The sequence below is a fragment of the Atractosteus spatula genome, chromosome 5, assembly GCF_055471065.1.
Source record: "Atractosteus spatula isolate fAtrSpa1 chromosome 5, fAtrSpa1.hap1, whole genome shotgun sequence".
NCBI lineage: Eukaryota > Metazoa > Chordata > Actinopteri > Semionotiformes > Lepisosteidae > Atractosteus > Atractosteus spatula.
Genome location: NC_142710.1, coordinates 3304266 through 3327971, shown reverse-complemented (window position 1 = coordinate 3327971; position 23706 = coordinate 3304266). Strand labels below are relative to the sequence as shown.

The following is a 23706-nucleotide window of genomic DNA, read 5'->3' as shown; positions in this document are numbered from 1 at the left end:
AACAGTGACTCATGATGTTGGTTTCTGAAAATATTAGACTGTGACAGCTCCCCCTGAAAGTTTTGTACGCTGCCTGTGAAAGAATAGAACAGCTCTTTCAGGTCCGAGTCCGGCTCGGAACCCCAGGCGAACTGAACCGACTGCTTCGGATCGGGACAGAGCCGGAGGCGGGACTTCTGTGGTGAACAGAAGAAAACCAAACCCACCGATCTTTCAATAGTGAGGGACGTTCACTTATATAAAAACAGCAGATCGACAAAGTCAGAATCCTACATTAGTGTGTCCTGCATATTAAGTTATATTAAGTTACTAATTAAAAAAAATAATGTCCAATAATAAAGGGGGGTGAGCTCAGCTGGTAGAGCGTCCTTCTGCCTCCTCCAGGAGTGAGTTTAGAGCTCTGTGTGCCGACAGGTCTCCTGTATCCACATTCGCTCCTTGCGGAGAGAGTGCTGTGCGATTGTTTAGCGTTCAACAGCCGCTCCTCCTGCTCATCTTCTCTTCGCATGAAGCGCAGCTCCGGCGTTCTCTGCTGAAATCTCATCTCCGCAGATCGGGAGTCGGAGGGCCAAGCGAGCCGCAGACGTGTCGGTGGCTGACGAGGGCTCGCTACTGAGGCAGGGAGGCCACTTCAGCCAGAAGGACTTGTGCGAGGTGAGAACCCAAAGACGGACTCCCAACAGAATCAAGGAGAAAAAGTATTGGTGAGATCAAAAGGCGGATTCAATATCCAGCAGGGAGCATCGCTAGATTAGGGAACAGACGCTTGAAATCCCTGAGTGGCTCGTTTTCAAGAGCAATGCCACGTCTGGCCTCATTAGCGCAGTAGGTAGCGCGTCAGTCTCATAATCTGAAGGTCGTGAGTTCGATCCTCACACGGGGCAGGGCTGTGGTCTCTTTTGCTCTTCTGACAAGGGCAGCTCCTGTTTGCTCATACACTCGTGTTCTTGCCTACCTCGTGGAATGCGTGACCTTTCCAAGGGAGAAAAGCACAGCCGCATTAGCCGATTGGAGTCTCCAGGCTGTTTTTGTCCTTGTGCGTTTAGCACAGAAGCACGTCTGACAGCAACAGATCACACAGCTCATTAAGACTGGCCACATGTGTGCAGTATGTGCAGCAGTTTTTTCTCGAGTTTTGTGTTTTTTGTCATTTATTTGCTGCTAAATTTCGGTATAAAGTCAAATCAAACCGTCATTTTTCTACATGAAATGTATTCAGTTGCACAGTAAACAGAGACACTCAATTTCATCAAACGGGGAATGAAGTGGAGAATGAAAAATGATTTTTTTTAAATGACCCAACCTGCACTTAGTCCCTCGGGAAGGTAAATTCCTCACGACAGCGCGGTGACTCATCGGACCTAATCATCCAGGTGACTGTGGGGTTCAGGGGACCCCGAGCAAGGACCCCAACACTGGGACCGGACACCGGTTCATCATGGGTAACAGTAAACTTACTACTGAATAAAACCTGTAATTTAAAATACGTAGTGTTGTAGACATTATGAACATTTCCATGTACATGTAGACTTCTATCATTAGTGCTCTAAGGAGACAACATAAGAGAATCTGTGTCACCAGTGGGATTCGCCAGCCGGTGTCACTCTGGTATTTAAACTCGGACCTGTGATCGTCCTGGTTACTGTGCGGTTCCTGGGACTGAGAGTGTGTCCCTCTCCCGCCCTGAATTATGTGCATGGGACAGAGCTGATTACAATCAAAGCAAGGGGGATTAGCTCAAATGGTAGAGCGTTCGCTTGGCATGCGAGAGGTAGCGGGATCGATGCCACAGGAGGGAAGGGCTGTCCGGTATTGCCGGCTGTTTGCTACATTACCGGATGACATATTTCAAGCCCAAATCACACTCGTATATGAAAAACTATATATATATAGTCCACAGCATATGAACATATATCTACTGTACATGACTACAAGCACCTTGTGGCTCGTTGGTATAGGGACATGATTCTCGCTTAGGGTTTTCAAATCCCAAAGCCAAAAAAAGGATCATACCCCTAGACCAATGAGCCGTACAAAATCTTTCACCTCAAGTTTCACAGGTGTTCTTCACGCACAGAGACCGGAGACAGACCACTGCAGTGAGTGCAGTTGGTTCGACTGACCAACGAGCCTACCCTTCCCATCTCTCCTGCCAAATCTGTCGCAGATGTGTTTGGTTTTTATGAGCCATCTGATGGGTGAAGTTCAAAAAAGGCAATTCAAGTTTAATTTATCTAAACCCGCGGGAACTTCTGAGACTCTACAGCTCTTGAAAGGAAACAGTGGGGCTGTTTCGCTACCTTTTGTGTTTGCTTAGTGAATCCGCTGGTGATTATCGGTATAGAGAGATAGAAATCTCAAAACTGAGCACGAAGAGAGCGGGTTGGAATGGAAATAACGCGGGAACGAGCCCGTGTCAGTTCGGGAGAAGGCGGGGTTGTGCGGGTAGTCGTGGCCGAGTGGTTAAGGTGATAGAGAGGCGCCTCAGTAATGGCCTGGAGAGGAACAAGGCGCCCCTCAGAACGCTCGTCATTTCTCATCACACAGCGCCGGTAGCGCAGCGCTGATTCACAGACCAAAGACCATCGCTATGTGGCGCTTGTGGAGTGGTAGATGTTGGTGAAACGATTATCTTCATTTAATCTGTTTTCCTACTCTTTATCATCTTTAAATCCACTTAATATGGAATATTAAGATAAAATGTTGTAACTATAAGGAACAAGTAATTGGTTTATTCCATGCTAAAAAAAGGAAGAAAGAAAACACAACGTTTCGGCCGTGGAGCCTTCTTCAGGTGTGAATATATAAGGAACTGTTATATAGGAATTGTTTGCCTTGTACTTTGGAAACTATTAGGAATTGTTTGCAGCTGAAAATACTATGATATTTGCAATATTATCATATTGTGTATAGCCAGCAGTGGTGGCTAAAAATGAGTAAAATACACAGCAGTATTTCATCTTCTTCATAACCATTTTTTTGCTTATCAAACCCAGCGCATCTGCGACAGATTTGAATGCCGGAGTCTCACTGTATTTCTAACACCAGTGTGATACTCGAGGAACGTAGTGGGGTCGCGGTGCCTCATGGGACCGGCTGGGGAAGACATCAGCAGTCAGGATGGCCGAGCGGTCTAAGGCGTTGCATTCAGGTCACAATCTCCCCTGGAGATGTGGGTTTGAATTCCACTCCTGACACTCACAGCTTACTTATCGGTATAAAATATAATAAATATATCACAGATATCTCTTATCTTTTCTCCTTAGAGCGCCAGTGAAGGAAACACTAAGTACTGCACACCGAAAATTCTACAGCATCTTGCGAGCTCAGCCCTGAGCACGAACTGCAGGAGCTGTGAATCAGAACATTTCAATTAATCTGATCAGTAAATTAATATGCAGGACCCGTTAATATAGGGTCTCTCCTGTTCGCACAGTATATAACTGAACGTCCCTCGCAATTTGAAAGAGACCGGATAAGGACACGGAGCTACTAACGCGATTCTCATTGCAATTAGTCCCGAGACAAGCGAGTCCAGCGGCTGCGGGTTTGGAGGTGAACGTGTCGAGTATTCTAAAGGCTTCTGCTTCTACTGATGAATGATAGAGCTTTGTGAGGAGATCCTTCAGACGATCAGGCGAACACGTCGCTATTTCGGTCTCGTGTAGAGGCTACAGTTGAGTCAGCAGTGCGCTAAATGTAAGTGCATCTGTAGCGCTTCATTTCAGAGTGTTTTTTCTATAGCGCACCGTTACAAGCGCCCACACAACTTATTCTCTGAACCCCCCAATTGCTCCACAACCGGTGGAAACCCCGTTTTCCCCCGAGAGACACCAGTGCACGGTCCCATCACACTCAAGAACACAACAAATATCTTCAGTGAAGACCCGGAAGTGCCAGAACACATTGAAGACTTACACTGTATTTAAATACGAATTTCCTTCATTTCAGCTCTCTTCAGTCCACGGGATAGCCGTGCGAGTGGCGAACACAGTTGGCCATGCCCCTCGGACCACACCTCCACCATCTACCTCATTGTAATTTTATTTATTGGTCAAGCGTTCAACAGCCGCGCCTCCTGTTCATCTTCTCTCCGCATGAAGCGCGGCTCCGGCGCTCTCTGCTGAAATCTCATCTCCGCAGATGGGGAGTCGGAGGGCCAAGCGAGTCGCAGACATGTCGAGGCTGGCGAGGGCTCGCTGCTGAGGCAGGGAGGCCACTTCAGCCAGAAGTACTTGAAGTGGCTCAATATCTAGCAGGGAGCATCGCCAGATTAGGGAACAGACGCTTGAAATCTCTTATTTCAATATCGATAATGATAGGGATACTGATAGGGATAGGGATTTCAATATTCAAATCCCTTTATTCAGTAATAAATTTACTGTGACCCCAGATGTACCGGTGTCCAGTTCCGGTGTTGAAGGTGTCACCTTGTTGTTGCTTTATTCCCCATTCCTGTGGAATTACAGATTTTAATGAGATATTTTGTGAGATTATGTATGATTTTTGAAATGCAATTAATAATTGACAGCGATTGATGATCCGTTCCCGACACCCGAAGAAGGCTCCACAGCTGAAACATTGTGTCTTTTCTTCTCTAGTCAGCAGGAATAAATGTTTACTTGTTCCCGTGATGCGTGATTATTGTTCCTGAAAACATCATTAACTGTGAAAATTCCCCCTGAGAGTTTTGATCACTGCGTGTGAAAGAAAAGAAGAGCTCTTTCAGGTCCGAGTCCGGGTCGGAACCCCAGGCGAACTGAACCAACTGCTTCGGATCGGGACAAAGACTGAGGCGGCGGGTCGTCAGAACCAAGGGCGGGACTTCTGTGGTAAACAGAAGAAAACCAAACCCACCGATCTTTCCACCAATTCAATAGTGAGGGACGTTCACTTATATACAATCAGCAGATCGACAACGTCAGAATCCTACATTAGTGTGTCCTGCATATTAAGTTATTAATTAAAAAATTAATGTCCAATAATAAAGAATGAAATGAGTTTATTTTTGGGTCAGATCTAGACTCAAGCAGGCGGCATGTTCTGGATTGCTGTTTCAGCTCTAACCGGAGACTGGAGTTTGTTTCATTTTCAATCACACATAAAACACTTTCACACAAGGGGAAGCAAGTGCGTGTGAGAACTGTGGTTCGATCCCATGCCTCTAGTGAAGACCGTCAATGGGATTAAAGACGAGCTTGTGCTCTGGTGCTCTTTTCAGAGGGGCTCCTTCCTGCACAGATTGCCGATTGTTTAGCATTTCACCATGGAAGGGGCTCAAACTCTTGCAATTACTCACCCGTAAGAAGAGAAGTCATGTTATTGGACACGTGTCTAAGTAATCAATTCATAGAATTAACGTAAATTAACAATTAACGGAGTTAAAACGTTGTTTTTTTTTAAACTGAAGTGAGGTAGTTAAAAAGTTATCTGTCACCCCATTGGGAATGAACCCCCATCACCTGCATGACAGGCAGGGATACTCACCACTATACTAACAAGGAGCACGTATTTGCTGTTGGTCGTTGGTCACTTACTGGTAACAGAAATGAGAATGAAAATGTGTATAGATGATGTACGAATTACCGTGTGCTTTCACTTGTCCCAAGCTCAGTTGAAAGAATTTCCAGCGTTAGAAACCTCATGAATAACAACTGATTCTACACGTGTTAGTAGTGTGTGAGGAGGAGCAGTAGCACAGACAGATGGAAAAGGAGATCTAGAAAAAGTGTTTTTAGCCGAGTTAAAAATGGACAAATTACAAATCAACATTTCTTCAAAAGTTTATCCCAAGAATTTCCAAAAATACAGAGAAAAGTACATTTTTCCTTCAGCAAGACCTAGACGGGATGTGGTTTTTGTTGTAAACAGAGCACAGAGCATAGTCTTGTCACAATGACGTGTAATTCTAGACACTCGAAGAAGGCTCCACGGTCGAAACATTGTGTTTGTTTTCTTCTCAGCAGAGAATAAACCTTTACTTGCTCCTTAATTAAGGAATGTCTACCAGGACTGGGGATGAAACCCACGTGGTTTTTATGTCTCTTGGATCTTAAGTCCAACGCTTTTACCGCTTGGACTTCCTGCTCAATTACAGCACTAGAAATATTCTGATTCAGGGCTTCTGCGGTTCCTGCTAATTACATGCAAGTGGGAGACTCCCTCACTGAAGAGTCCCGTCTCCCCGCAAGAGAGAAGACCAGTCAATCAGATGTACTCTAAAAAACCAACATGAGAAAATCGCAGTGTGTCAGGAGTCGTTTCATAAAAGCAGAAAATACGAACAGAGCTGGACGTATGTTCTTGTAATCATGGAATAAGACAGGATTTGAGGCCGGGATCTCTTGCAACCAAACAGCAAACTCAAACCAACGAGCCAGAGAGGTCGTGAGTGCTTTGATTTCAAGTGTGTTTTTCACGAGTGTGCGATCGCGCAGAAGACTCGTGAGGGATTTAATGTGCACGGGAGGGAGCTGACCTTTAACACAGGAAGGGGGATTAGCTCAAATAGTAGAGCGCTCGCTTAGCATGCGAGAGATAGCGGGATGATGCCCGCATCCTACAGCTTTTGCGCTCTATGTACTAGAGAGGACAAACACTCTCGGGATGGAATGATGAAAGTGGGAGAGACTTTTCCCCCGTCACCCATGACACGACCCACACTCAGACTGCTTAGTTATAACTCACGCTTGCTTTTTACTCCATTTCTGAACGTGGTTTGCCAGATGTACGTTTCAAAGTTTTGTGGTCATCAGTTTAATGCGCTTTATTGACTTCGCGTGGTGTTCTGGTCTCTTTACCGGTGAGTTATGAAGATGAGATCTTCCCTTTTCTTCAGCACGGCGTTTTAATCTTTTGGGGGAATATGGTATGTTACAACAGTCACACGAAAATAATGTTCATATATATAATGTTCATTTCGACATGAGCTGGCAAGCAGCCATCATCCAGCCTCGTTAGTGCAGCAGGTAGTGTGTCAGTCTCATGATCTGAAGGTTGTGAGTTTGATCCTCACACGGGGCAGGGATCAATCATGTTTTGGGCTCTTCACAGATGGGGCGTGAGACGTTCACTCACGCACGTGTGTTCTTCACTTCCACGCCGAATACGAGATGTTAAGTCAGCGATAAACACGGTTCGATTTCTCGCCATGATGCTTGGTGTCCACTCGCACGTTTTTAAAATAATGATATATGAGAGCATCAGATAAACTCCGAGTGGTGAAGGTGTCTCCACCATCGGATCTTGCAAACCAGCAGTCAGCCCATCAGCTGCAGCACCTGGCTATAACCTCACGACACTCGCTCTGCTGTGCTCCCGAGGAGGGCTGGATATGTCTTCCTACAATAGAAAATAAGACGGGTTCGTCCGGGATTTGAACCCGGGACCTCTCGCACCCAAAGCGAGAATCATTTAATCAATTAATAGTAAATGAATCACGAAGAGAGCAGGTTGGAGTGGAAATGATGCGGGAACGAGCCCGTGTTAGATACCCATCTCCACTTTGGGAGGTAGTATTCACTACCAGTTTATGGGTGTCTTTACACATCCGAGAGCCGGTGAAAATACCATTTCCTCTCACCTGGCCCGTGCTCTGTCGGAAGGACTTCTTAACGCGTTTTAAAACTCAAAACCTAAGCTGAAATAATCATTTCCGAACATGTTAGTAGCGTCCGTGGGGAGCAGTACCACAGCTGGGAACACGTTTCTGAAGATAATCGAAATGAAAGCCAAATCCTGAAATATCAGCCCCGAGAGGAAACGTCTCCTAACAGGAAACATAGCTCCCGCTCCTCGTTAGTATAGGGGTGAGTATCCCCGCCTGTAACCCGGGAGATTCTTTTTAGAAGTTCATCCGAAGATTAAACAGTTCCGTTAATTTCTGCGATTTCCACCAATAAAGAGAAGTGGAAGTAATTTTGATTGATTCATGGGTCGTCTTTCCATAATGATGTGTATTTCTGCGTCAGTAGACTAGAAATAGTGGGTGTGTGAAAATGAGACTCACTGGCCTGTACAGGGATCAAACCTGCAACCTTGGCATTATTAGCACCATGCCCTAACCAACTGAGCTAACCAGCCTTGTGAGGGAAGGTTCGTCCTCTGAGTTTTCCTACCTTTTGTTTCCTTAGTGGATCCGCTGGTGATGATCGATATAGAGAGATAGAAATAGCAAATTAATCACGAAGAGAGAATTTGGGTTGGAAATGATGTGGGAACGAGCCCGTGTCAGTTCGGGAGAAGGTGAGGATGCGTGTGTAGTCGTGGCCGAGTGGTTAACGTGATGGACTAGAATAAATTCAAGTAACATCTCTGTTAACATTTAATTCCTATCAGACTGGGCTGCGCGTTTGTTGTATCATTTTATCTGACAGGGTGTCTCTCTGTGTCACAGTTCTCGTCATTCGCCTTTGGCGACACCTGGTGGCCACAGCGGTCAGTCCGCCACGTCGCCCGTGAACAGGCAGCGCGCGTATTCCAGCCTGGAAGACGCTCAGAGGGAAACCGGTTTCATTTCTGTCTCCTTTCTGATCCGCTCCGGGATGGAATGATGAAAGTGGGAGACACTTTTTCCCCGTCACCCACGACATGACCCACACTCAGACCGCTTAGTTATAATTCCCGCTTGCTTTTTACTCCATTTTTGCTCTGGGTTTCTGTGTAGTCGTGGCCGAGTGGTTAAGGCGATGGACTAGAAATCCATTGGGGTCTCCCCGTGCAGGTTCGAGTCCTGCCGACTATGGGTTTGTTTTTCCTTTTGGTGAATCCAAATAACATGTCAATTAACATTTGCATTTCTATCAGACTGGGCTGCACGTCTGTAGTATCATTTTATCTGACAGGGAGTCTTTATTATGTGATAATACAAAGACATATCAAACTCACTTCTTATCTTCTGTGTATCTGACACGAGTAGACTAGAGGAGTAGGGAACTTTATTGCCATATGTACATGTACATTGGAATTCTTATTCTCACTGATCTCTCTGGACAACAACAATGGAGACAGTACATTACAAACAATAAATAGAACAGGAGCCATCAATATGTTGTGGGACAATAAGTATGTAGTAGTGACAAAAAAACATAGTAGACCATGAGTTAGAGCAGAGTGTGGACATGCATTGAGTCTGAAGCCCTGCAGTTAGCTGTTGAGGACGCGCACTGCAGTGGGATAGAAGCTGTTCTGGAGTCCAGTGGATCTTGTTTTAACAGTGCGGTACCGCTTGCCAGAACGCAGGGGGGAGAATTTGTTCCGGAATGGCTGGGATCCTAAAAGACGGATTGGGATTTATTGTGACATCTCGCTGTATTTCTAATACCAGTGTGATACTCGAGTAACGTAGTGGGGTCGTGCATCTTTAGAGCTTCATCTCAGAGATTTTTTTCTTTAGCGCACCGTTACAAGCGCCCACACAACTTATTCTCTGAACCCCCCAATTGCTCCACAACCGGTGGAAACCCCGTTTTCCCCTGAGAGACACCAGTGCACGGTCCCATCACACTCAAGAACACAACAAATATCTTCAGTGAAGACCCGGAAGTGCCAGAACACATTGAAGACTTGCACTGTATTTAAATACGAATTTCCTTCAGTTCAGCTCTCTTCAGTCCCCGGGATAGCCGTGCGAGTGGCAAACACAGTTGGCCATGCCCCTCGGACCACACCTACACCATCTACCTCATTATGATTTCTTATTTATTTATTGCACATCTCCAGTCATTGTTTACATGTCTGCATCGTTTACATTCGAACTGTTTACTTGTTTACTTGTACACTGTCTACTGTCTGTTTATATATTGTCTTGATGCACTGTCTGCACTTTGTGTTTTTACACCTGTTTCAACAATCGAGAGACTTTCTGTAAGTAAGAATTCCGTTGGACCAGTACTGTACCTGTACCGGTTACATATGGCGATAAAGCGCCAACAGGCAGTAGGAGTTGATGTAAAGAGCATTGAACTGACGAGCACAAGAGCTCGACTCGTGCAGCAGGCAGAAGAAGGTCCCGCCGTCCTCCTCACATTTGGCGGGACCGCCCTGCAGACGACAGGCAGTGACGGTGCCCCTAAGAGGTGGAGAAGCGGCACAAGGTGACGCCGAGGAGGAGGGCGCAGCGCAGGGGGTGAGCTCAGCTGGTAGAGCGTCCTCTTGCCTCTTCCAGGAGTGAGTTTAGAGCTCTGTGTGCCGACAGGTCTCCTGTAGCCGCGTTCGCGCCTTGCGGAGAGAGCGCTGCGCGATTGTCAAGCATTCAACAGCCGCGCCTCCTGTTCATCTTCTCTCCGCATGAAGCGCGGCTCCGGTGCTCTCTGCTGAAATCTCCTCTCAGCAGATCGGGAGTCCTTGGGGAGAAAGTTAAGGAGTGTGCGATGCATTTTCTGACAGTTGGAAAGACTGCCCCCACAGTGTCATTCCCAGCAGCTAAGTTACAGAACAGGGTTTCAGTCCTCCTGTGAGCTTCGTTCTTTTCAGTGAGCTCATCACTTGTGGAAATCGATTTATGGGGATTGTACTCGCGACCTTGGCGTTTTTAGCACCATGCTCTAAACAACTGAACTAACCGGCCACTTGAACCCACAGTCCAGTGATCAGCTAAAGATCAGCTAATGGGCCCTCTGCGGATTATTACAGAAGAACTTTAAGTGCTGATTTGCTCAGCTTGCGCTTGTTTCCCCTCGTGTGTAAAAGTGTTTCATGTTTGATTGAAAATGAGACAAACTCCAGTCTCCAGTTAGAACTGAAACAGCAATCCAGAACATGACGCCTGCTTGAGTCTAGATCTGACAAACGTTGTTTTTTTAAAAGTGTAGTGAGGTGGTTAAAAAGCTACCTACCACCCCGTCGGGGAATCGAATCCCGGTCTCCCGTGTGACAGGCGGGGATACTCACCATTATACTAATGTACGCGTGCCTGAGAAGGTCTTGAGCTCTGTTTCCTTCCTCTCAGGGCTGGTGTTTACAGTTCAGCCTGTTAATATGATTCTTCACAGAAATTAGACTGAAAATGTGGAGAGATGTTATACAAATTTCCTTTTTCCGACTAATCTAACTACTATTCCAAAGGTGAAACCCATCAACTCTTAAAAGGTTTTTGAAAATCTGCCTGAATGTGGTTTTGTTTAAAAATCTTTCTGTATTTATTATAACAATCGCTGACAAAAATATTACGATTAACTTCTGAAAACAATGAAACTAAAAGGATGAAACCAAGCGCTCTTAGTTACTAATTGAGTGTTCATGAGCGTCAATAAACAACTGAAAGCAGGTGAAATCACCGTATGCTTTCACTGGTCCCAAGCTCAGTCAAAATAACTTCCCAGCGTTAGAAACCTCATTAATACCAACTGATTCTACACGTGTTAGTAGTGTGTGAGGAGGATCGTAGCACAGACAGATGGAAAAGGATTTCTAGAAAAGGTGTTTTTAGCCTAGTTAAAAATTGACAAATGACAAATCAACATGTCTTTAAAAGTTTATCCCAAGAATTTCCAAAAATAGAGAAAATTACATTTCTCTTTCAGTAATATAATAATAAACTTTATTTTATATAGCGCCTTTAAAGGTCGCTTCTCAAAGCGCTTAAAGACCTAGACGGGCTGTGGTTTTTGTTGTAAACAGAGCACAGAGAACGGTCTTGTCACAATGACGTGTAATTCTAGACACTCGAAGGCTCCACGGCCGAAATGTTGTGTTTGTTTTCTTCTCAGCAGAGAATAAACCTTTACTTGCTCCTTAATTAAGGAGAGTCTACCAGGACTGGGGATGAAACCCACGTGGTTTTTATGTCTATTGGATCTTAAGTCCAACGCTTTTACCGCTCGGACTTCCTGCTCAATTACAGCACTAGAAATGTTCTGATTCAGGGCTTCTGCGGTTCCTGCTAATTACACGCAAGTGGGAGACTCCCTCTCTGAAGAGTCCCGTCTCCCCACAAGAGAGAAGACCAGTCAATCAGATGTACTCTAAAAAACCAACAGGAGAAAATAGCAATGTAAAAACGATTTTGGCACGCCTGTAGCGCTTTCACAAAACCTCCTAGGGTTACGAAAACACTTGCGTTGTGTATAAAGTACATTGTTAATGTTTTCTCAGCCTTCACTTTGTCGTTTTTATGACATTTTTTTGACCACGCACCCGAAACTTGTTGGAACGGGAGAAAATCCAGGACTTATTTCATGGAGAATTTCTGTTCTAACAGTGTGCCAGATTCAGAGAGCAGTGAAGCGCACTGAAAGTCACCTCCACTGTCATGAGAGCAGAATAAAGTCCGAGCAGTGAAGATCCTTCCACGACCGGTTCTTGTGAACCAGCCAACAGCCCGCCAGCTAAAACACCTCGCTATAACCTCACACTGAGTGAGGCGTGATCACGATACGCGCTTTGCTGTGCTACTATAGTCGTTTCATAAAAGCAGAAAATACGAGGAGAGCTGGACGTATGTTCTTGTAATCATGGAATAAAACAGGGCATGTCCGCGATTTGAGGCCTGGACCTCTCGCAACCAAACAGCAAGCCTAGACCAACGAGCCGGAGAGGTCGTGCGTGCTCCGATTTCAAGTGTGTTTTTCACGAGTGTGCGATCGCACAGAGGACTCGTGAGGGATTTAGTGTGATCACCAGCAGAGGAAGGGGGATTAGCTCAAATGGTAGAGCGCTCGCTTAGCATGCGAGAGGTAGCGGGATCGATGCCCGCATTCTCCAGCTTTTGCGCTCTACGTACTAGAGAGGACAGACTCCTGTCTCACTTGCAACATTGTGAAGACTTTGCGTCAAGCGCTGTAAGGAGGCGATGACCTCTCACCGCCACGTTTTCAATTTATAAAACTGTAACTTAACCCTTCCACGGGAAACCTGTTAAAACGGGAGAAAGTCTGCGATGTATTTTATTGATTATTTATTTTCTAACACACAGGTGTCAATCTTAATTGAACCCACGTCAGAATGTGTCCCTTTCAATCCATTATTATATAATCCAGTTAGTGCCGAGCACACAGTGGGTGAGAGTACAGCACAGCAGAGCTTCGCATCAACAGGACTCACAGGAGGGAAAGGCTGTCCGGTATCGCCGGCCGTTCGCTCCATTACCAGATGACATCTTTCAAACCCAAATCACACTCGTATATGAGAAACTATATATATACAGTCTACAGCATATGAATATGTATATAATGTACATGACTGCGAGGAGTACAAAACGTAGGTGCAACGTAATAAAGAGCAAGCTGCCGAAATCGTTCATGAATTTTTTATTCAAGATTTTTTTTTTTTGCCGTGTACAACAAGTGTAGTGGAATGCTTACTCGTTCAGCTGTAGCCAGTAACAGTTTGTTCCGGAATGGCTGGGATCCTAAATGACAGATTGGGATTTATTGTGACAGCGGATGGTGTGGATCTCAGCGATTGATTTGAAATCATATCGTGTGAGTTCATACTGCAGCTCAGCCATCGTCCAGCCTCGTTAGTGCAGTAGGTAGCGCGTCAGTCTCATAATCTAAAGGTTGTGAGTTCGATCCTCACACGGGGCAGGGATCAGTGCTGTTTCGGGCACATCACAGATGGTGCGTGGGACGTTCGCTCCCACATGCGTGTTCTTCACTTCCACACCGAATACGAGATGTTTAGTCCACGATAAACACAGTTCGATCCCTCCCTATGATGCTCAGTGTCCACTCACAGCTTTTTAAAATAATGATACATGAGAGCAGCAGATAAACTCCGAGTGGTGAAGGTGTCTCCACCACCGGATCTTGTAAACCAGCAGTCAGCCTGTCAGCTGCAGCACCTGGCTATAACCTCACGACACTCGCTCTGCTGTGCTCCCGAGGAGGGCTGGATATGTCTTCCTACAATTATAGAAAAAAAAGACGGGCTCGTCCGGGATTTGAACCCGGGACCTCACGCACCCAAAGCGAGAATCATACCCCTAGACCAATGAGCCCTGCAACAAGCTACCCCTCAAATTTCACAGGTGTTCTTCGCGCCCAGAGACTGGAGACAGACCAGTGCAGTGAGACTCGCGCCGTCCGCTTGGACTAAACGAACGAGCCCACCCTTCCCCTCTCTCCTGCCAGTGAGCTCGCGGGGGGGTCATTCACTCGTGCCAGGTGGGTCCTGTTCGCTCATACACGCGTGTTCTTGCCTACCTCGCGGAATGCGTGACCTTTCCAAGGGAGAAAAGCACAGCCCAGTGCTCGATCGGAGTCTCCGGGCTGTTTTTGTCCTTGTGCGTTTAACACAGAAACACGTCTGACAGCAACAGCTCATTAAGACTGGCCACATGTGTGCAGCAGTTTTTTTCTCGTGTTTCTCTTTTCTTCATTAATTTGCTGCAATTATCGGTATAAAGTCAAATCGGTCAGGATCTCGGACTTTAATAAACGAGCACTTGGGTCTTACACTCTTTGCATAATAAGACCGTCAAAAGAAGCAGACCTTAATTTAAGATCGAAATATCAGAGTAGGTGTCCGAACTGTAGAGTCTTTATAATTACCCCGCGAGAAAGGTCAAACAGATGACTGAAGCACAACAAAACAACACAATAAAAGTTTAGCCCAAGAATTTCAAAAAATACATTTCTCTGTCAGTAAGACCTAGACTCAAGCGGGCTGTGGTTTTTGTTGTAAACAGAGCACAGAGCACTTCTAAGACAGGCTTGTCACAGTGACGTGTATTTCTTCTTTAGAGACAGCGAGGAGGTCCTGAGCAGGTGGGCTAGGCTGTGAAAGAGCATGTCTAATGCAGACAGAGCCCAGTCATCACTGAGCGCGGTGTAGTAGTGCCGAGTGATCACTGTGTTGAAGTTAAAGTCTAAAGTGCTCGTGGAGCGGTAGATGTTGATGAAATGATTATCTTCATTTAACCTGTTTTCCTACTGTTTATCATCTTTAAATCCACTTAATATGGAATATTAAGGTGAAATTTTGTAACTATAAGGAATTGTTTGCAGCTGAAGATAATACGATATTTGCAATATTATCACACTGTGTATAGCCGGCAGTGGCGGCTAAACAAGAGGAAAATACACAGCAGTATTTCACCTTCTTCATAAACATTTTTTGCTTATAAAACCCAGCGCATCTGCGACAGATCTGAATGCCGGAGTCTTGCTGTATTTCTAATCCCAGTGTGATACTCGAGGAACATAGTGGTGTCGCGGTGGCTCAATAAATCCTGAAATCATACAGTATGTATTCTAGGTACGAGGTTATGAAACAACATGACAGAAGCTGTGTGTCACCAGTGGGATTCGCCAGCCGGTGTCACTCTGGTATTTGAACTCGGACCTCTGATCGTCCTGGTTACTGTGCGGTTCCTGGGACTGAGAATGTGTCCCTCCCCCGCCCTGAATTAGACGCTGGTCCGTCTCAGGTCTGTGGAAGATCTCCACAGTCTGACTTGCTCAGGGTCAGATCTGGAAATGTTTTTCACAGGGCTGGTTAGCTCAGTGTGGTGCTAATAACGCCAAGGTCGCGGGTTTGATCCCCGTACGGGCCACTGTCTCTTCCTTGAAAAGACTTTTCTTAGTGTGAAGAAATCAGATTTACTTTCACTTCGTAAACCTGAGTCTAGATCTTGCTCAAAAAGAAGTGCATTTCTCTTAATTGTCGGAAATTGTTTAAAAAGTCGCAATTGTTTATTCTTCAGATAAATGTTTAAAGGTCTGACAGGAAACTGGCCATTTAGATATAAGGGGGTTTCAAATCTATTTTTTTTAAATGTGCTGGTTCATAACTGAGATAATCACAGCCAATCCGGGAGCTGCGAGGCACCAGCTCATCCGTAATCTAACTGTCGTTCAGGTGGGTCTCCAATGCAGTCGATTCAGTTTGTATCCAAAAACTCCAAAACTCCTTTCCACGAGTAAACGTAGTCGGCAGCATTCCCACGGAGAGACGCCAGTGGATTTCTAGTCAATCGCCTTAAACACTCAGCCACGACTACAAACATGACCCCACTTTCTCCCGGACTGACACAGGTTCGTTCCCGCATCATTTCCACTCCAACCCGCTCTCTTCGTGATTAAGTTGATATTTCTATATATTTATAAAGGTTTGGAGAAGCTGTGTGTTGGGAGTGGAAGTTGAACCCATGCCTCCAGAGGAGACTGTGACCTGAACACAGTGCCTTAGACCACTCGGCCATCTGACATAGTTGCCAGCCAGTCCTATGAGCCACTGCGACACCGCTACGGTCCTCGCAGATGCGTTTGGCTCTTGTGAGCCATCTGATGGGTGAAGTCTAAAAAAGTCAATTAAAGTTTAATTTATCTAAACCCGCGGGAACTTCTGATTGCTGGAGAGACTCTACAGCTCTTGAAATGAAACAGTGGGGCTGTTTCGCTACCTTTTGTGTTTTCTTAGTGAATCCGCTGGTGAGTATCGGTATAGAGAGATAGAAATCCCAAAACTGAGCACGAAGAGAGCGGGTTGGGCGTGGAACAGCTGCGCCTCCTGTTCATCTTCTCTCCGCATGAAGCGCGGCTCAGGAAATCTCATCTCAGCAGATCGGGAGTCGGAGGGCCAAGCGAGCCGCAGACGTGTCGATGGCTGACGAGGGCTCGCTGCTGAGGCAGGGAGGCCACTTCAGCCAGAAGGACTTGAGCGAGGTGGGATCTCAAAGACGGACTCGCAACAGAAACAAGGAGAAAAAGTATTGGTGAGATCAAAAGGCGGATTCAATATCCATGAGGGAGCATCGCTAGATTAGGGAACAGACGGTTGAAAACCCTGAGTGGCTCGTTTTCAGATTAGGTTCATATTTGGCCTCGTTAGCGCAGTAGGTAGCGCGTCAGTCTTATAATCTGAAGGTTGTGAGGTCGATCCTCATACGGACCAGGACTTTTTTTTGCTCATCTGACACAGGCGGTTCCTGTTCGCTCATACACTCGTGTTCTTGCCTACTTCGTGGAATGCGTGACCTTTCCAAGGGAGAAAAGCACAGCCGCATTGCTCGATCGGAGTCTCCAGTCTGTTTTCTCCTTCTGCGTTTAACACAGAAGCACGTCTGACAGCAACAGATCACACAGCTCATTTAAGACTAGCCACATGTGTGCAGTATGTGCAGCAGTTTTTTGTCGTGTTTTGTGTTTTCTTTGTCAATTTGCTGCTAATTATCGGTATTGTAATGTTTCATAGCCGTTCAGGGACGCCAAATATGTAATCATAGCCGGCCAAAATGTAAATGTAGTGGCTCTCTGAAGGCACCAGTTCTGTAGGGTTTGGGCATTTACTGAGACAATTATTAATTGTAGCAGTAAATCACAAAGTTGATTCTTTTGATGGCTTTAGAATCCAACCATGCGACATAACTCAAACAACGCACACACACAGGTACTAATACACGAGGATACATTTATTAATACATAGAATATGCATGTAAACCTAACAGATCTTATCGTGAGGGTTATCAGAATACAAAAGGTATATATTCAATCAGTTACGAAGAGTTACACATATCAAGAGGACATACGTTCAGTATATCATTCATTTAGACCGTTTCGTAAATGAACTTGGTTATAACTTCTACATTAGATACTCAAAACAAGTACATAACTCTTAGGAATTAAATTGATATCAACTGGTTGGGATAACAATTGAATTCTCGAGCTGTAATGCATTGAAGTTGAATACTCATCCAATCTCTGGGGATTCAGATCTCCTGCGGGCACAAAGAAACAGTTGCAGGCTGTTGCTGTCCAATCCGCGCTCTCTGGCTGTGTGCCAGGCTGTGCTGTGCGGCTTGCGACGGTGCGCTGCTGATGCTCACTGACCGGCTAGTTAGTGTTGGCTTTAACTAGCAAAGTTTGTGCACAGGAGAAAAGATGACTGTGGGTCCCAGCAAGTCAGGAAGAGGACCGGTTCGTTCCTGATGAAGGGCTAGTTCTGAATAGTGATTCAGTTGTCCACAGTTCTGACCTGTTCACGAGGCCTGCTGCTGGTGCTAACCTCGGGTGGATCCTCTGGTTATTCTCTGGCAACCTCCGCTCTAGACTCTTAGAACAAAGGAAAGTTCTGGCACTCGGACACACTGGCCGTTCCGTGGTTGTCCGGGCTGAGTCTCAGGATGGTCAGGAGGCGCGCTGCGAGAATGTCCTGCCCTTGGGAGCCTTCTGCTCCTGGGCCGTCCTGCCCTGGAATTCTCCTTTGAATTCCCTTTAGAACAGTCCACAGAAGTCCACTCCTGAATCTTACTGAATCTCTCAGGCTCTCATTGAATCTGAATCTCTCAGGCTCTCTGTGTTGCCTGTTTTTACCTGGAGGAACTTCAGCTCATTCATTGGCTGAAAGTTCCATGGGCATCAGAGTCCCACGTGGGTTACTCGGCCCTACCAGTCCCTGATTGGTTGACCACGGTGAGATATGAGTCACTTACTCCTGACACTTAGGAATGCAGTCCAGATGTCCATCTGGCACTCCCTAGACAGATAGGCGCCAATGGATGACCATTGATCATGATAGCCAGACTTAGCTAAGTGCATCCCCCTTTGGGAGCTGTCCTAGGACCTTAAATCACCCTGCACTAATGGTCTCTCTGTGGCTGCACCACAGAGATGAACAGAGAAATGGGGCCTCATTTGGGAAGCTCAGAAACACTTAATTCTGCCTTATTATTAAGCCTCGCCGCTACAATATAAAGTCAAATCAATGGATCTCGGACTTTAATAAACGAGCACATGGGTCTAACACACTTTGCATGACAAGACCGTCAAAGAAGCAGACCTTAATTTAAGATCGAATATCAGAGTAGGTGTCCGAACTGTAGAGTTTTTATAATTTCCCTGAGAGGAAGGTCAAACAGATGACTGTAGCACAATAAAACAACATAATAACAGTAACACAACAAAACAAAACTGAAAACAGTATCACAACACTGTGACAATGACACTGTACTGAACCAGTAACAAAACACTGTAACACTGTACTGAACCAGTAACACAACACTGTGTCAATTACACTGCACTGAATACAGTAACACAACATTATGAGAATAACACTGTACTGAACCAGTAACACAACACTGTAACACAACACAAAAAGACACTGGTAATGTCTACGATTCGGATAAGAGAAGCTTTCATATCATCTCTGGGTGGAAATACCCCAATGTCACTGTTTAAGGTTTGGAAACAGCTGATTGGCTCTTTCCCTACATTATCACAGCCAATCAGAGAGCTCCAGGGCAAAAGCGTGTCTTTGATCCCAGTGAAGGCTGTCCTACAGGCGTGAGTCCAAATTTTTTGATTTTTTAAAAATTTCTGTATTTCTTGTAACACTCTCCCGTAACAAATGAAGATGAAACATCCGAGAGCAGATGAGAACGTCATTTGTTTTCTCTTGGGCCATGCAAAATTGAAAGCACTTTTCAGCATTTAAAACCTCAACAAAAAAGCTGAAATAGCCTCTTTTGCAGGTGTTAGTAGTGCTGAAGAGGGAGTAGTGTCGGTAGCACAGCCGGAGGTTCTGACATTTATCAAAGTAAGCTTTATACCATTTCCTACTGATTCAATTCTATGGCGTCCAAGAGACACTGGCATCCTTAGACAGGGGCGTGTGGTTTGGACTCTGCTTTCATTTTTCTTCTCCTTTCTTCCAGTTTTTATATTATTGTTGCAGTTTTTTTTTAACTACCAAGTATGTCGTGACGTGATGATTGTTCACATTTTTTCCGTGTTGTTCATGGTGCCATGTGATACTCTGTTTATTCTAAAAAATCAATCGAGAAAATGAATATAAAATTTCGTCTGGAATAGTTTCACTTATGTGTCTTTATAAATAATAGCTAGAAATTCTTTTTTGATTATTGGAGTTCGTGAGGGCAGTGACGGTGCCCGGCAGGAGGGGAGGAAGCGACACACGGTGAAGAAGATGAAGGATCCAGGCTCAGACAGGGACTCGAGCTCTCGCTGTGCCCGTGAGGAGTCCTCACGAGGCTCCTGCAGTCGTGTTCACGGGAGACAGCGATGTCAGGACGCAGGACAGTGGAAGTGGAGGAAGAGCACACACAGGGGCTCGTCCGGGATTTGGACCCGGGACCTCTCGCACTCGAAGCAAGAATCACACCCCTAGACGAACGAGCCCACCTTTTTCCCCTCTCTCCTGCCAGTGAGCTGGAGTGCGATTCGTGGGACAGAGTGTGTCCCTCCCCGGCCCTGATTTAGACACTGGCCCGTCTCAGGTCTGTGGGAAATCTCCACAGTCGGACTTGCTCAGAGTCAGGGCTGGAAACATGTCATAGGAGGCCGGTTAGGGGTTGTGCGTGTAGTCATGGCCTAGTGGTTAAGGCGAGGGATTAGAAATCCAATAAAATAACAATTAACGGAGTTGTTTATTCTTCAGATGAACTTTTAAACAAACGTTGTTTTTTTTAAACTGTAGTGAGGTGGTTAAAAAGTTACCTGTCTCCCCATCAATTCAAAGCATGATCGATGCCTGGATCTTGCAACTTTTGCGCTCTATGTACTAGAGAGGACAGACTCCTGTCTCACTTGCAATGTTGTGTGGACTTTGCGTTGACCGCTGTAAAATCTGTGTGACATCTCACTGCCACGTTTTCAATTTATACAACTGTAACTTAACCCTTCCACGGGAAACCTGTTAAAACAGGAGAACGTCTGCGATGTATTTTATTGATTATTTATTTATTGATTGATTATTTATTTATTTTCTAACACACAGGAGTCAATCTGAATTTAAACCCACGTCAGAATGTGTCCCTTTCAACCCATTATTATATAATCCAGTTAGTGCCGAGCACACAGCGGGTGAGAGTACAGTACAGCACAGCAGAGCTTCGCTTCAACAGGACTCACAGGAGGGAAGGGCTGTCCGGTATCGCCGGCTGTTTGCTCCATTACCAGATGACATGTTTCAAGCCCAAATCACACTTGTATATGAGAAACTATATATGTACACAGTATACAGCATATTAATATTTATATACTTTACATGACTGCGAGGAATATGAAACGTAATAAAGAGCAAGCTTCTGAAATCGTTTATGAATTTTTGATTCAAGATTTTTTTTTTTGCCGTGTACAACAAGTGTAGTGGAATGCTTACTCATTCAGCTGTAGCCAGTAACAGTTTGTTCCGGAATGGCTGGGATCCTAAATGACAGATTGGGATTTATTGTGACAGCGGATGGTGTGGATCTCACCGATTGATTTGAAATCATATCGTGTGAGTTCATACTGCAACTCAGCCATCGTCCAGCCTCGTTAGCGCAGTAGGTAGCGCGTCAGTCTCAAAATCTGAAGGTCGTGAAATCGATCCTCACACGGGGCAGGGATCAGTGCTGTTTCGGGCTCTTCACGGATGGGGCGTGGGACGTTCACTCCCACACGCGTGTTCTTCACTTCCACGCCGAATACGAGATGTTTAGTCCGCGATAAACACAGTTCGATCCCTCGCTATGATGCTCGGTGTCCACTCACACCTTTTTAAAATAATGATACATGAGAGCTGCAGATAAACTCTTAGAGGTGAAGGTGTCTCCACCACCGGATCTTGTAAACCAGCAGTCAGCCCGTCAGCTGCAGCACCTGGCTATAACCTCACGACACTCGCTCTGCTGTGCTCCCGAGGAGGGCTGGATATGTCTTCCTACAATAATAGAAAAAAAGACAGGACTTGAACCCGGGACCTCTCGCACCCAAAGCAAGAATCATACCCCTAGACCAACGAGCCTTGCAACAAGCTGCCCCTCAAATTTCACAGGTGTTCTTCGCGCCCAGAGACTGGAGACAGACCAGTGCAGTGAGACTCGCGCCGTTCGCTTGGACTAAACCAACGAGCCCACCCTTCCCCTCTCTCCTGCCAGTGAGCTCGCGGGGGGGTCATTCACTCGTGCCAGGTGGGTCCTGTTCGCTCATACACGCGTGTTCTTGCCTACCTCGCGGAATGCGTGACCTTTCCAAGGGAGAAAAGCACAGCCCAGTGCTCGATCGGAGTCTCCGGGCTGGTTTTGTCCTTGTGCGTTTAACACAGAAACACGTCTGACAGCAACAGCTCATTAAGACTGGCCACATGTGTGCAGCAGTTTTTTTCTCGTGTTTCTCTTTTCTTCATTAATTTGCTGCAATTATCGGTATAAAGTCAAATCGGTCAGGATCTCGGACTTTAATAAACGAGCACTTGGGTCTTACACTCTTTGCATAATAAGACCGTCAAAAGAAGCAGACCTTAATTTAAGATCGAAATATCAGAGTAGGTGTCCGAACTGTAGAGTCTTTATAATTTCCCCGCGAGGAAGGTCAAACAGATGACTGAAGCACAACAAAACAACACAATAAAAGTTTAGCCCAAGAATTTCAAAAAATACATTTCTCTGTCAGTAAGACCTAGACTCAAGCGGGCTGTGGTTTTTGTTGTAAACAGAGCACAGAGCACTTCTAAGACAGGCTTGTCACAGTGACGTGTAATTCTTCTTTAGAGACAGCGAGAAGGTCCTGAGCAGGTGGGCTAGGCTGTGAAAGCGCATGTCTAATGTAGATAGAGCCCAGTCATCACTGAGCGCGGTGTAGTAGTGCCGAGTGATCACTGTGTTGAAGTTAAAGTCTAAAGCGCTCGTGGAGCGGTAGATGTTGATGAAACGATTATCTTCATTTAACCTGTTTTCCTACTGTTTATCATCTTTAAATCCACTTAACATGGAATATTAAGGTGAAATTTTGTAACTATAAGGAATTGTTTGCAGCTGAAGATAATACGATATTTGCAATATTATCATACTGTGTATAGCCGGCAGTGGCGGCTAAACAAGAGGAAAATACACAGCAGTATTTCACCTTCTTCATAAACATTTTTTTGCTTATATAACCCAGCGCATCTGCGACAGATTTGAATGCCACTCTCTCGCCTTTTATAAAACAGACATCTCTGTTTCTCAATTCACAGACGCAGAATTACACATCGTGCGTTGTTAAAGAGGTCAGTCCTATACTTCTCAGAATTATAATATATTTATATTCCTAAATATCGTTCTCGTAACTCTAGGGGATTTTGTGAAAACGCTACAGGCCAAAATCGCTTTCGAGCTTCAAGCTAACTTCACCGCGGTCGCTCCCCGTCAGTATGGCGCACAGGAGGATCCCCGCTTTTCACGCGGGAGACCGGGGTACGTTTCTGCGACGGGGCGCTGGTTTCATTTTTAAGAAGCTGACTTCACTTACAATTAAACGTTTGTTTAAACTCATATCAGAAGAATAACGAATTCCGTTGCATTTTCCAACAATAACGTGCAATTAAACAGTTGAAAACGCCATTTGCTTTCACTGCGATGTTATTGTGATTCCTGTCAGAAGCGCGTATGGACACGTGTAACTTCTCTCCAGTGTGATGACAGTTTCTGAAGCAGGGAGAGAGATCTTATATACATTTCCCTTCCAAAGGGGCAGTCGGTCAACTTTTAGAAGTTTTTCGAAAATCTGAGTTAGATTTTTTTTTAATCCGTAATTGTTATTACAATCTCCTGCAAAAAGAAGGATGAAGATGAACTAAACGCTGAAACCTAAAAGATCAGCCCTGAGAGGAAATGTCTCCTGACAGTGAACAGATCTCTCGCTCAGCGGTAGACACGCGCTCCTCGTTAGTGTAGTTGTGTCTTTAAAAGTGGCTCAACTGTCTGGTTTCATCAAGAGCGGAAACAACAGAAAAAGACTACAAACTGAAATTAATTACTTCACCATTAATGAATTTATATTACTC

At 45.4% G+C, this 23706-nt stretch overlaps 5 non-coding genes across 5 annotated transcripts; all 5 read left to right on the top strand.

Moving 5' to 3' along the window:
• Window positions 1–811: 811 nt before the first annotated feature.
• trnam-cau (transfer RNA methionine (anticodon CAU)) lies at window positions 812–884 on the top strand. Its single transcript has one exon. It is a non-coding gene; the product is annotated as a tRNA-Met (tRNA).
• A 7777-nt stretch (window positions 885–8661) lies between these two features.
• trnas-aga (transfer RNA serine (anticodon AGA)) lies at window positions 8662–8743 on the top strand. The gene has a single exon. It is a non-coding gene; the product is annotated as a tRNA-Ser (tRNA).
• Window positions 8744–12629: 3886 nt separating this feature from the next.
• trnaa-agc (transfer RNA alanine (anticodon AGC)) lies at window positions 12630–12702 on the top strand. The gene has a single exon. It is a non-coding gene; the product is annotated as a tRNA-Ala (tRNA).
• Window positions 12703–13453: 751 nt separating this feature from the next.
• On the top strand, window positions 13454–13526 carry trnam-cau (transfer RNA methionine (anticodon CAU)). The gene has a single exon. It is a non-coding gene; the product is annotated as a tRNA-Met (tRNA).
• A 7686-nt stretch (window positions 13527–21212) lies between these two features.
• On the top strand, window positions 21213–21285 carry trnal-caa (transfer RNA leucine (anticodon CAA)). Its single transcript has one exon. It is a non-coding gene; the product is annotated as a tRNA-Leu (tRNA).
• Window positions 21286–23706: the final 2421 nt, after the last annotated feature.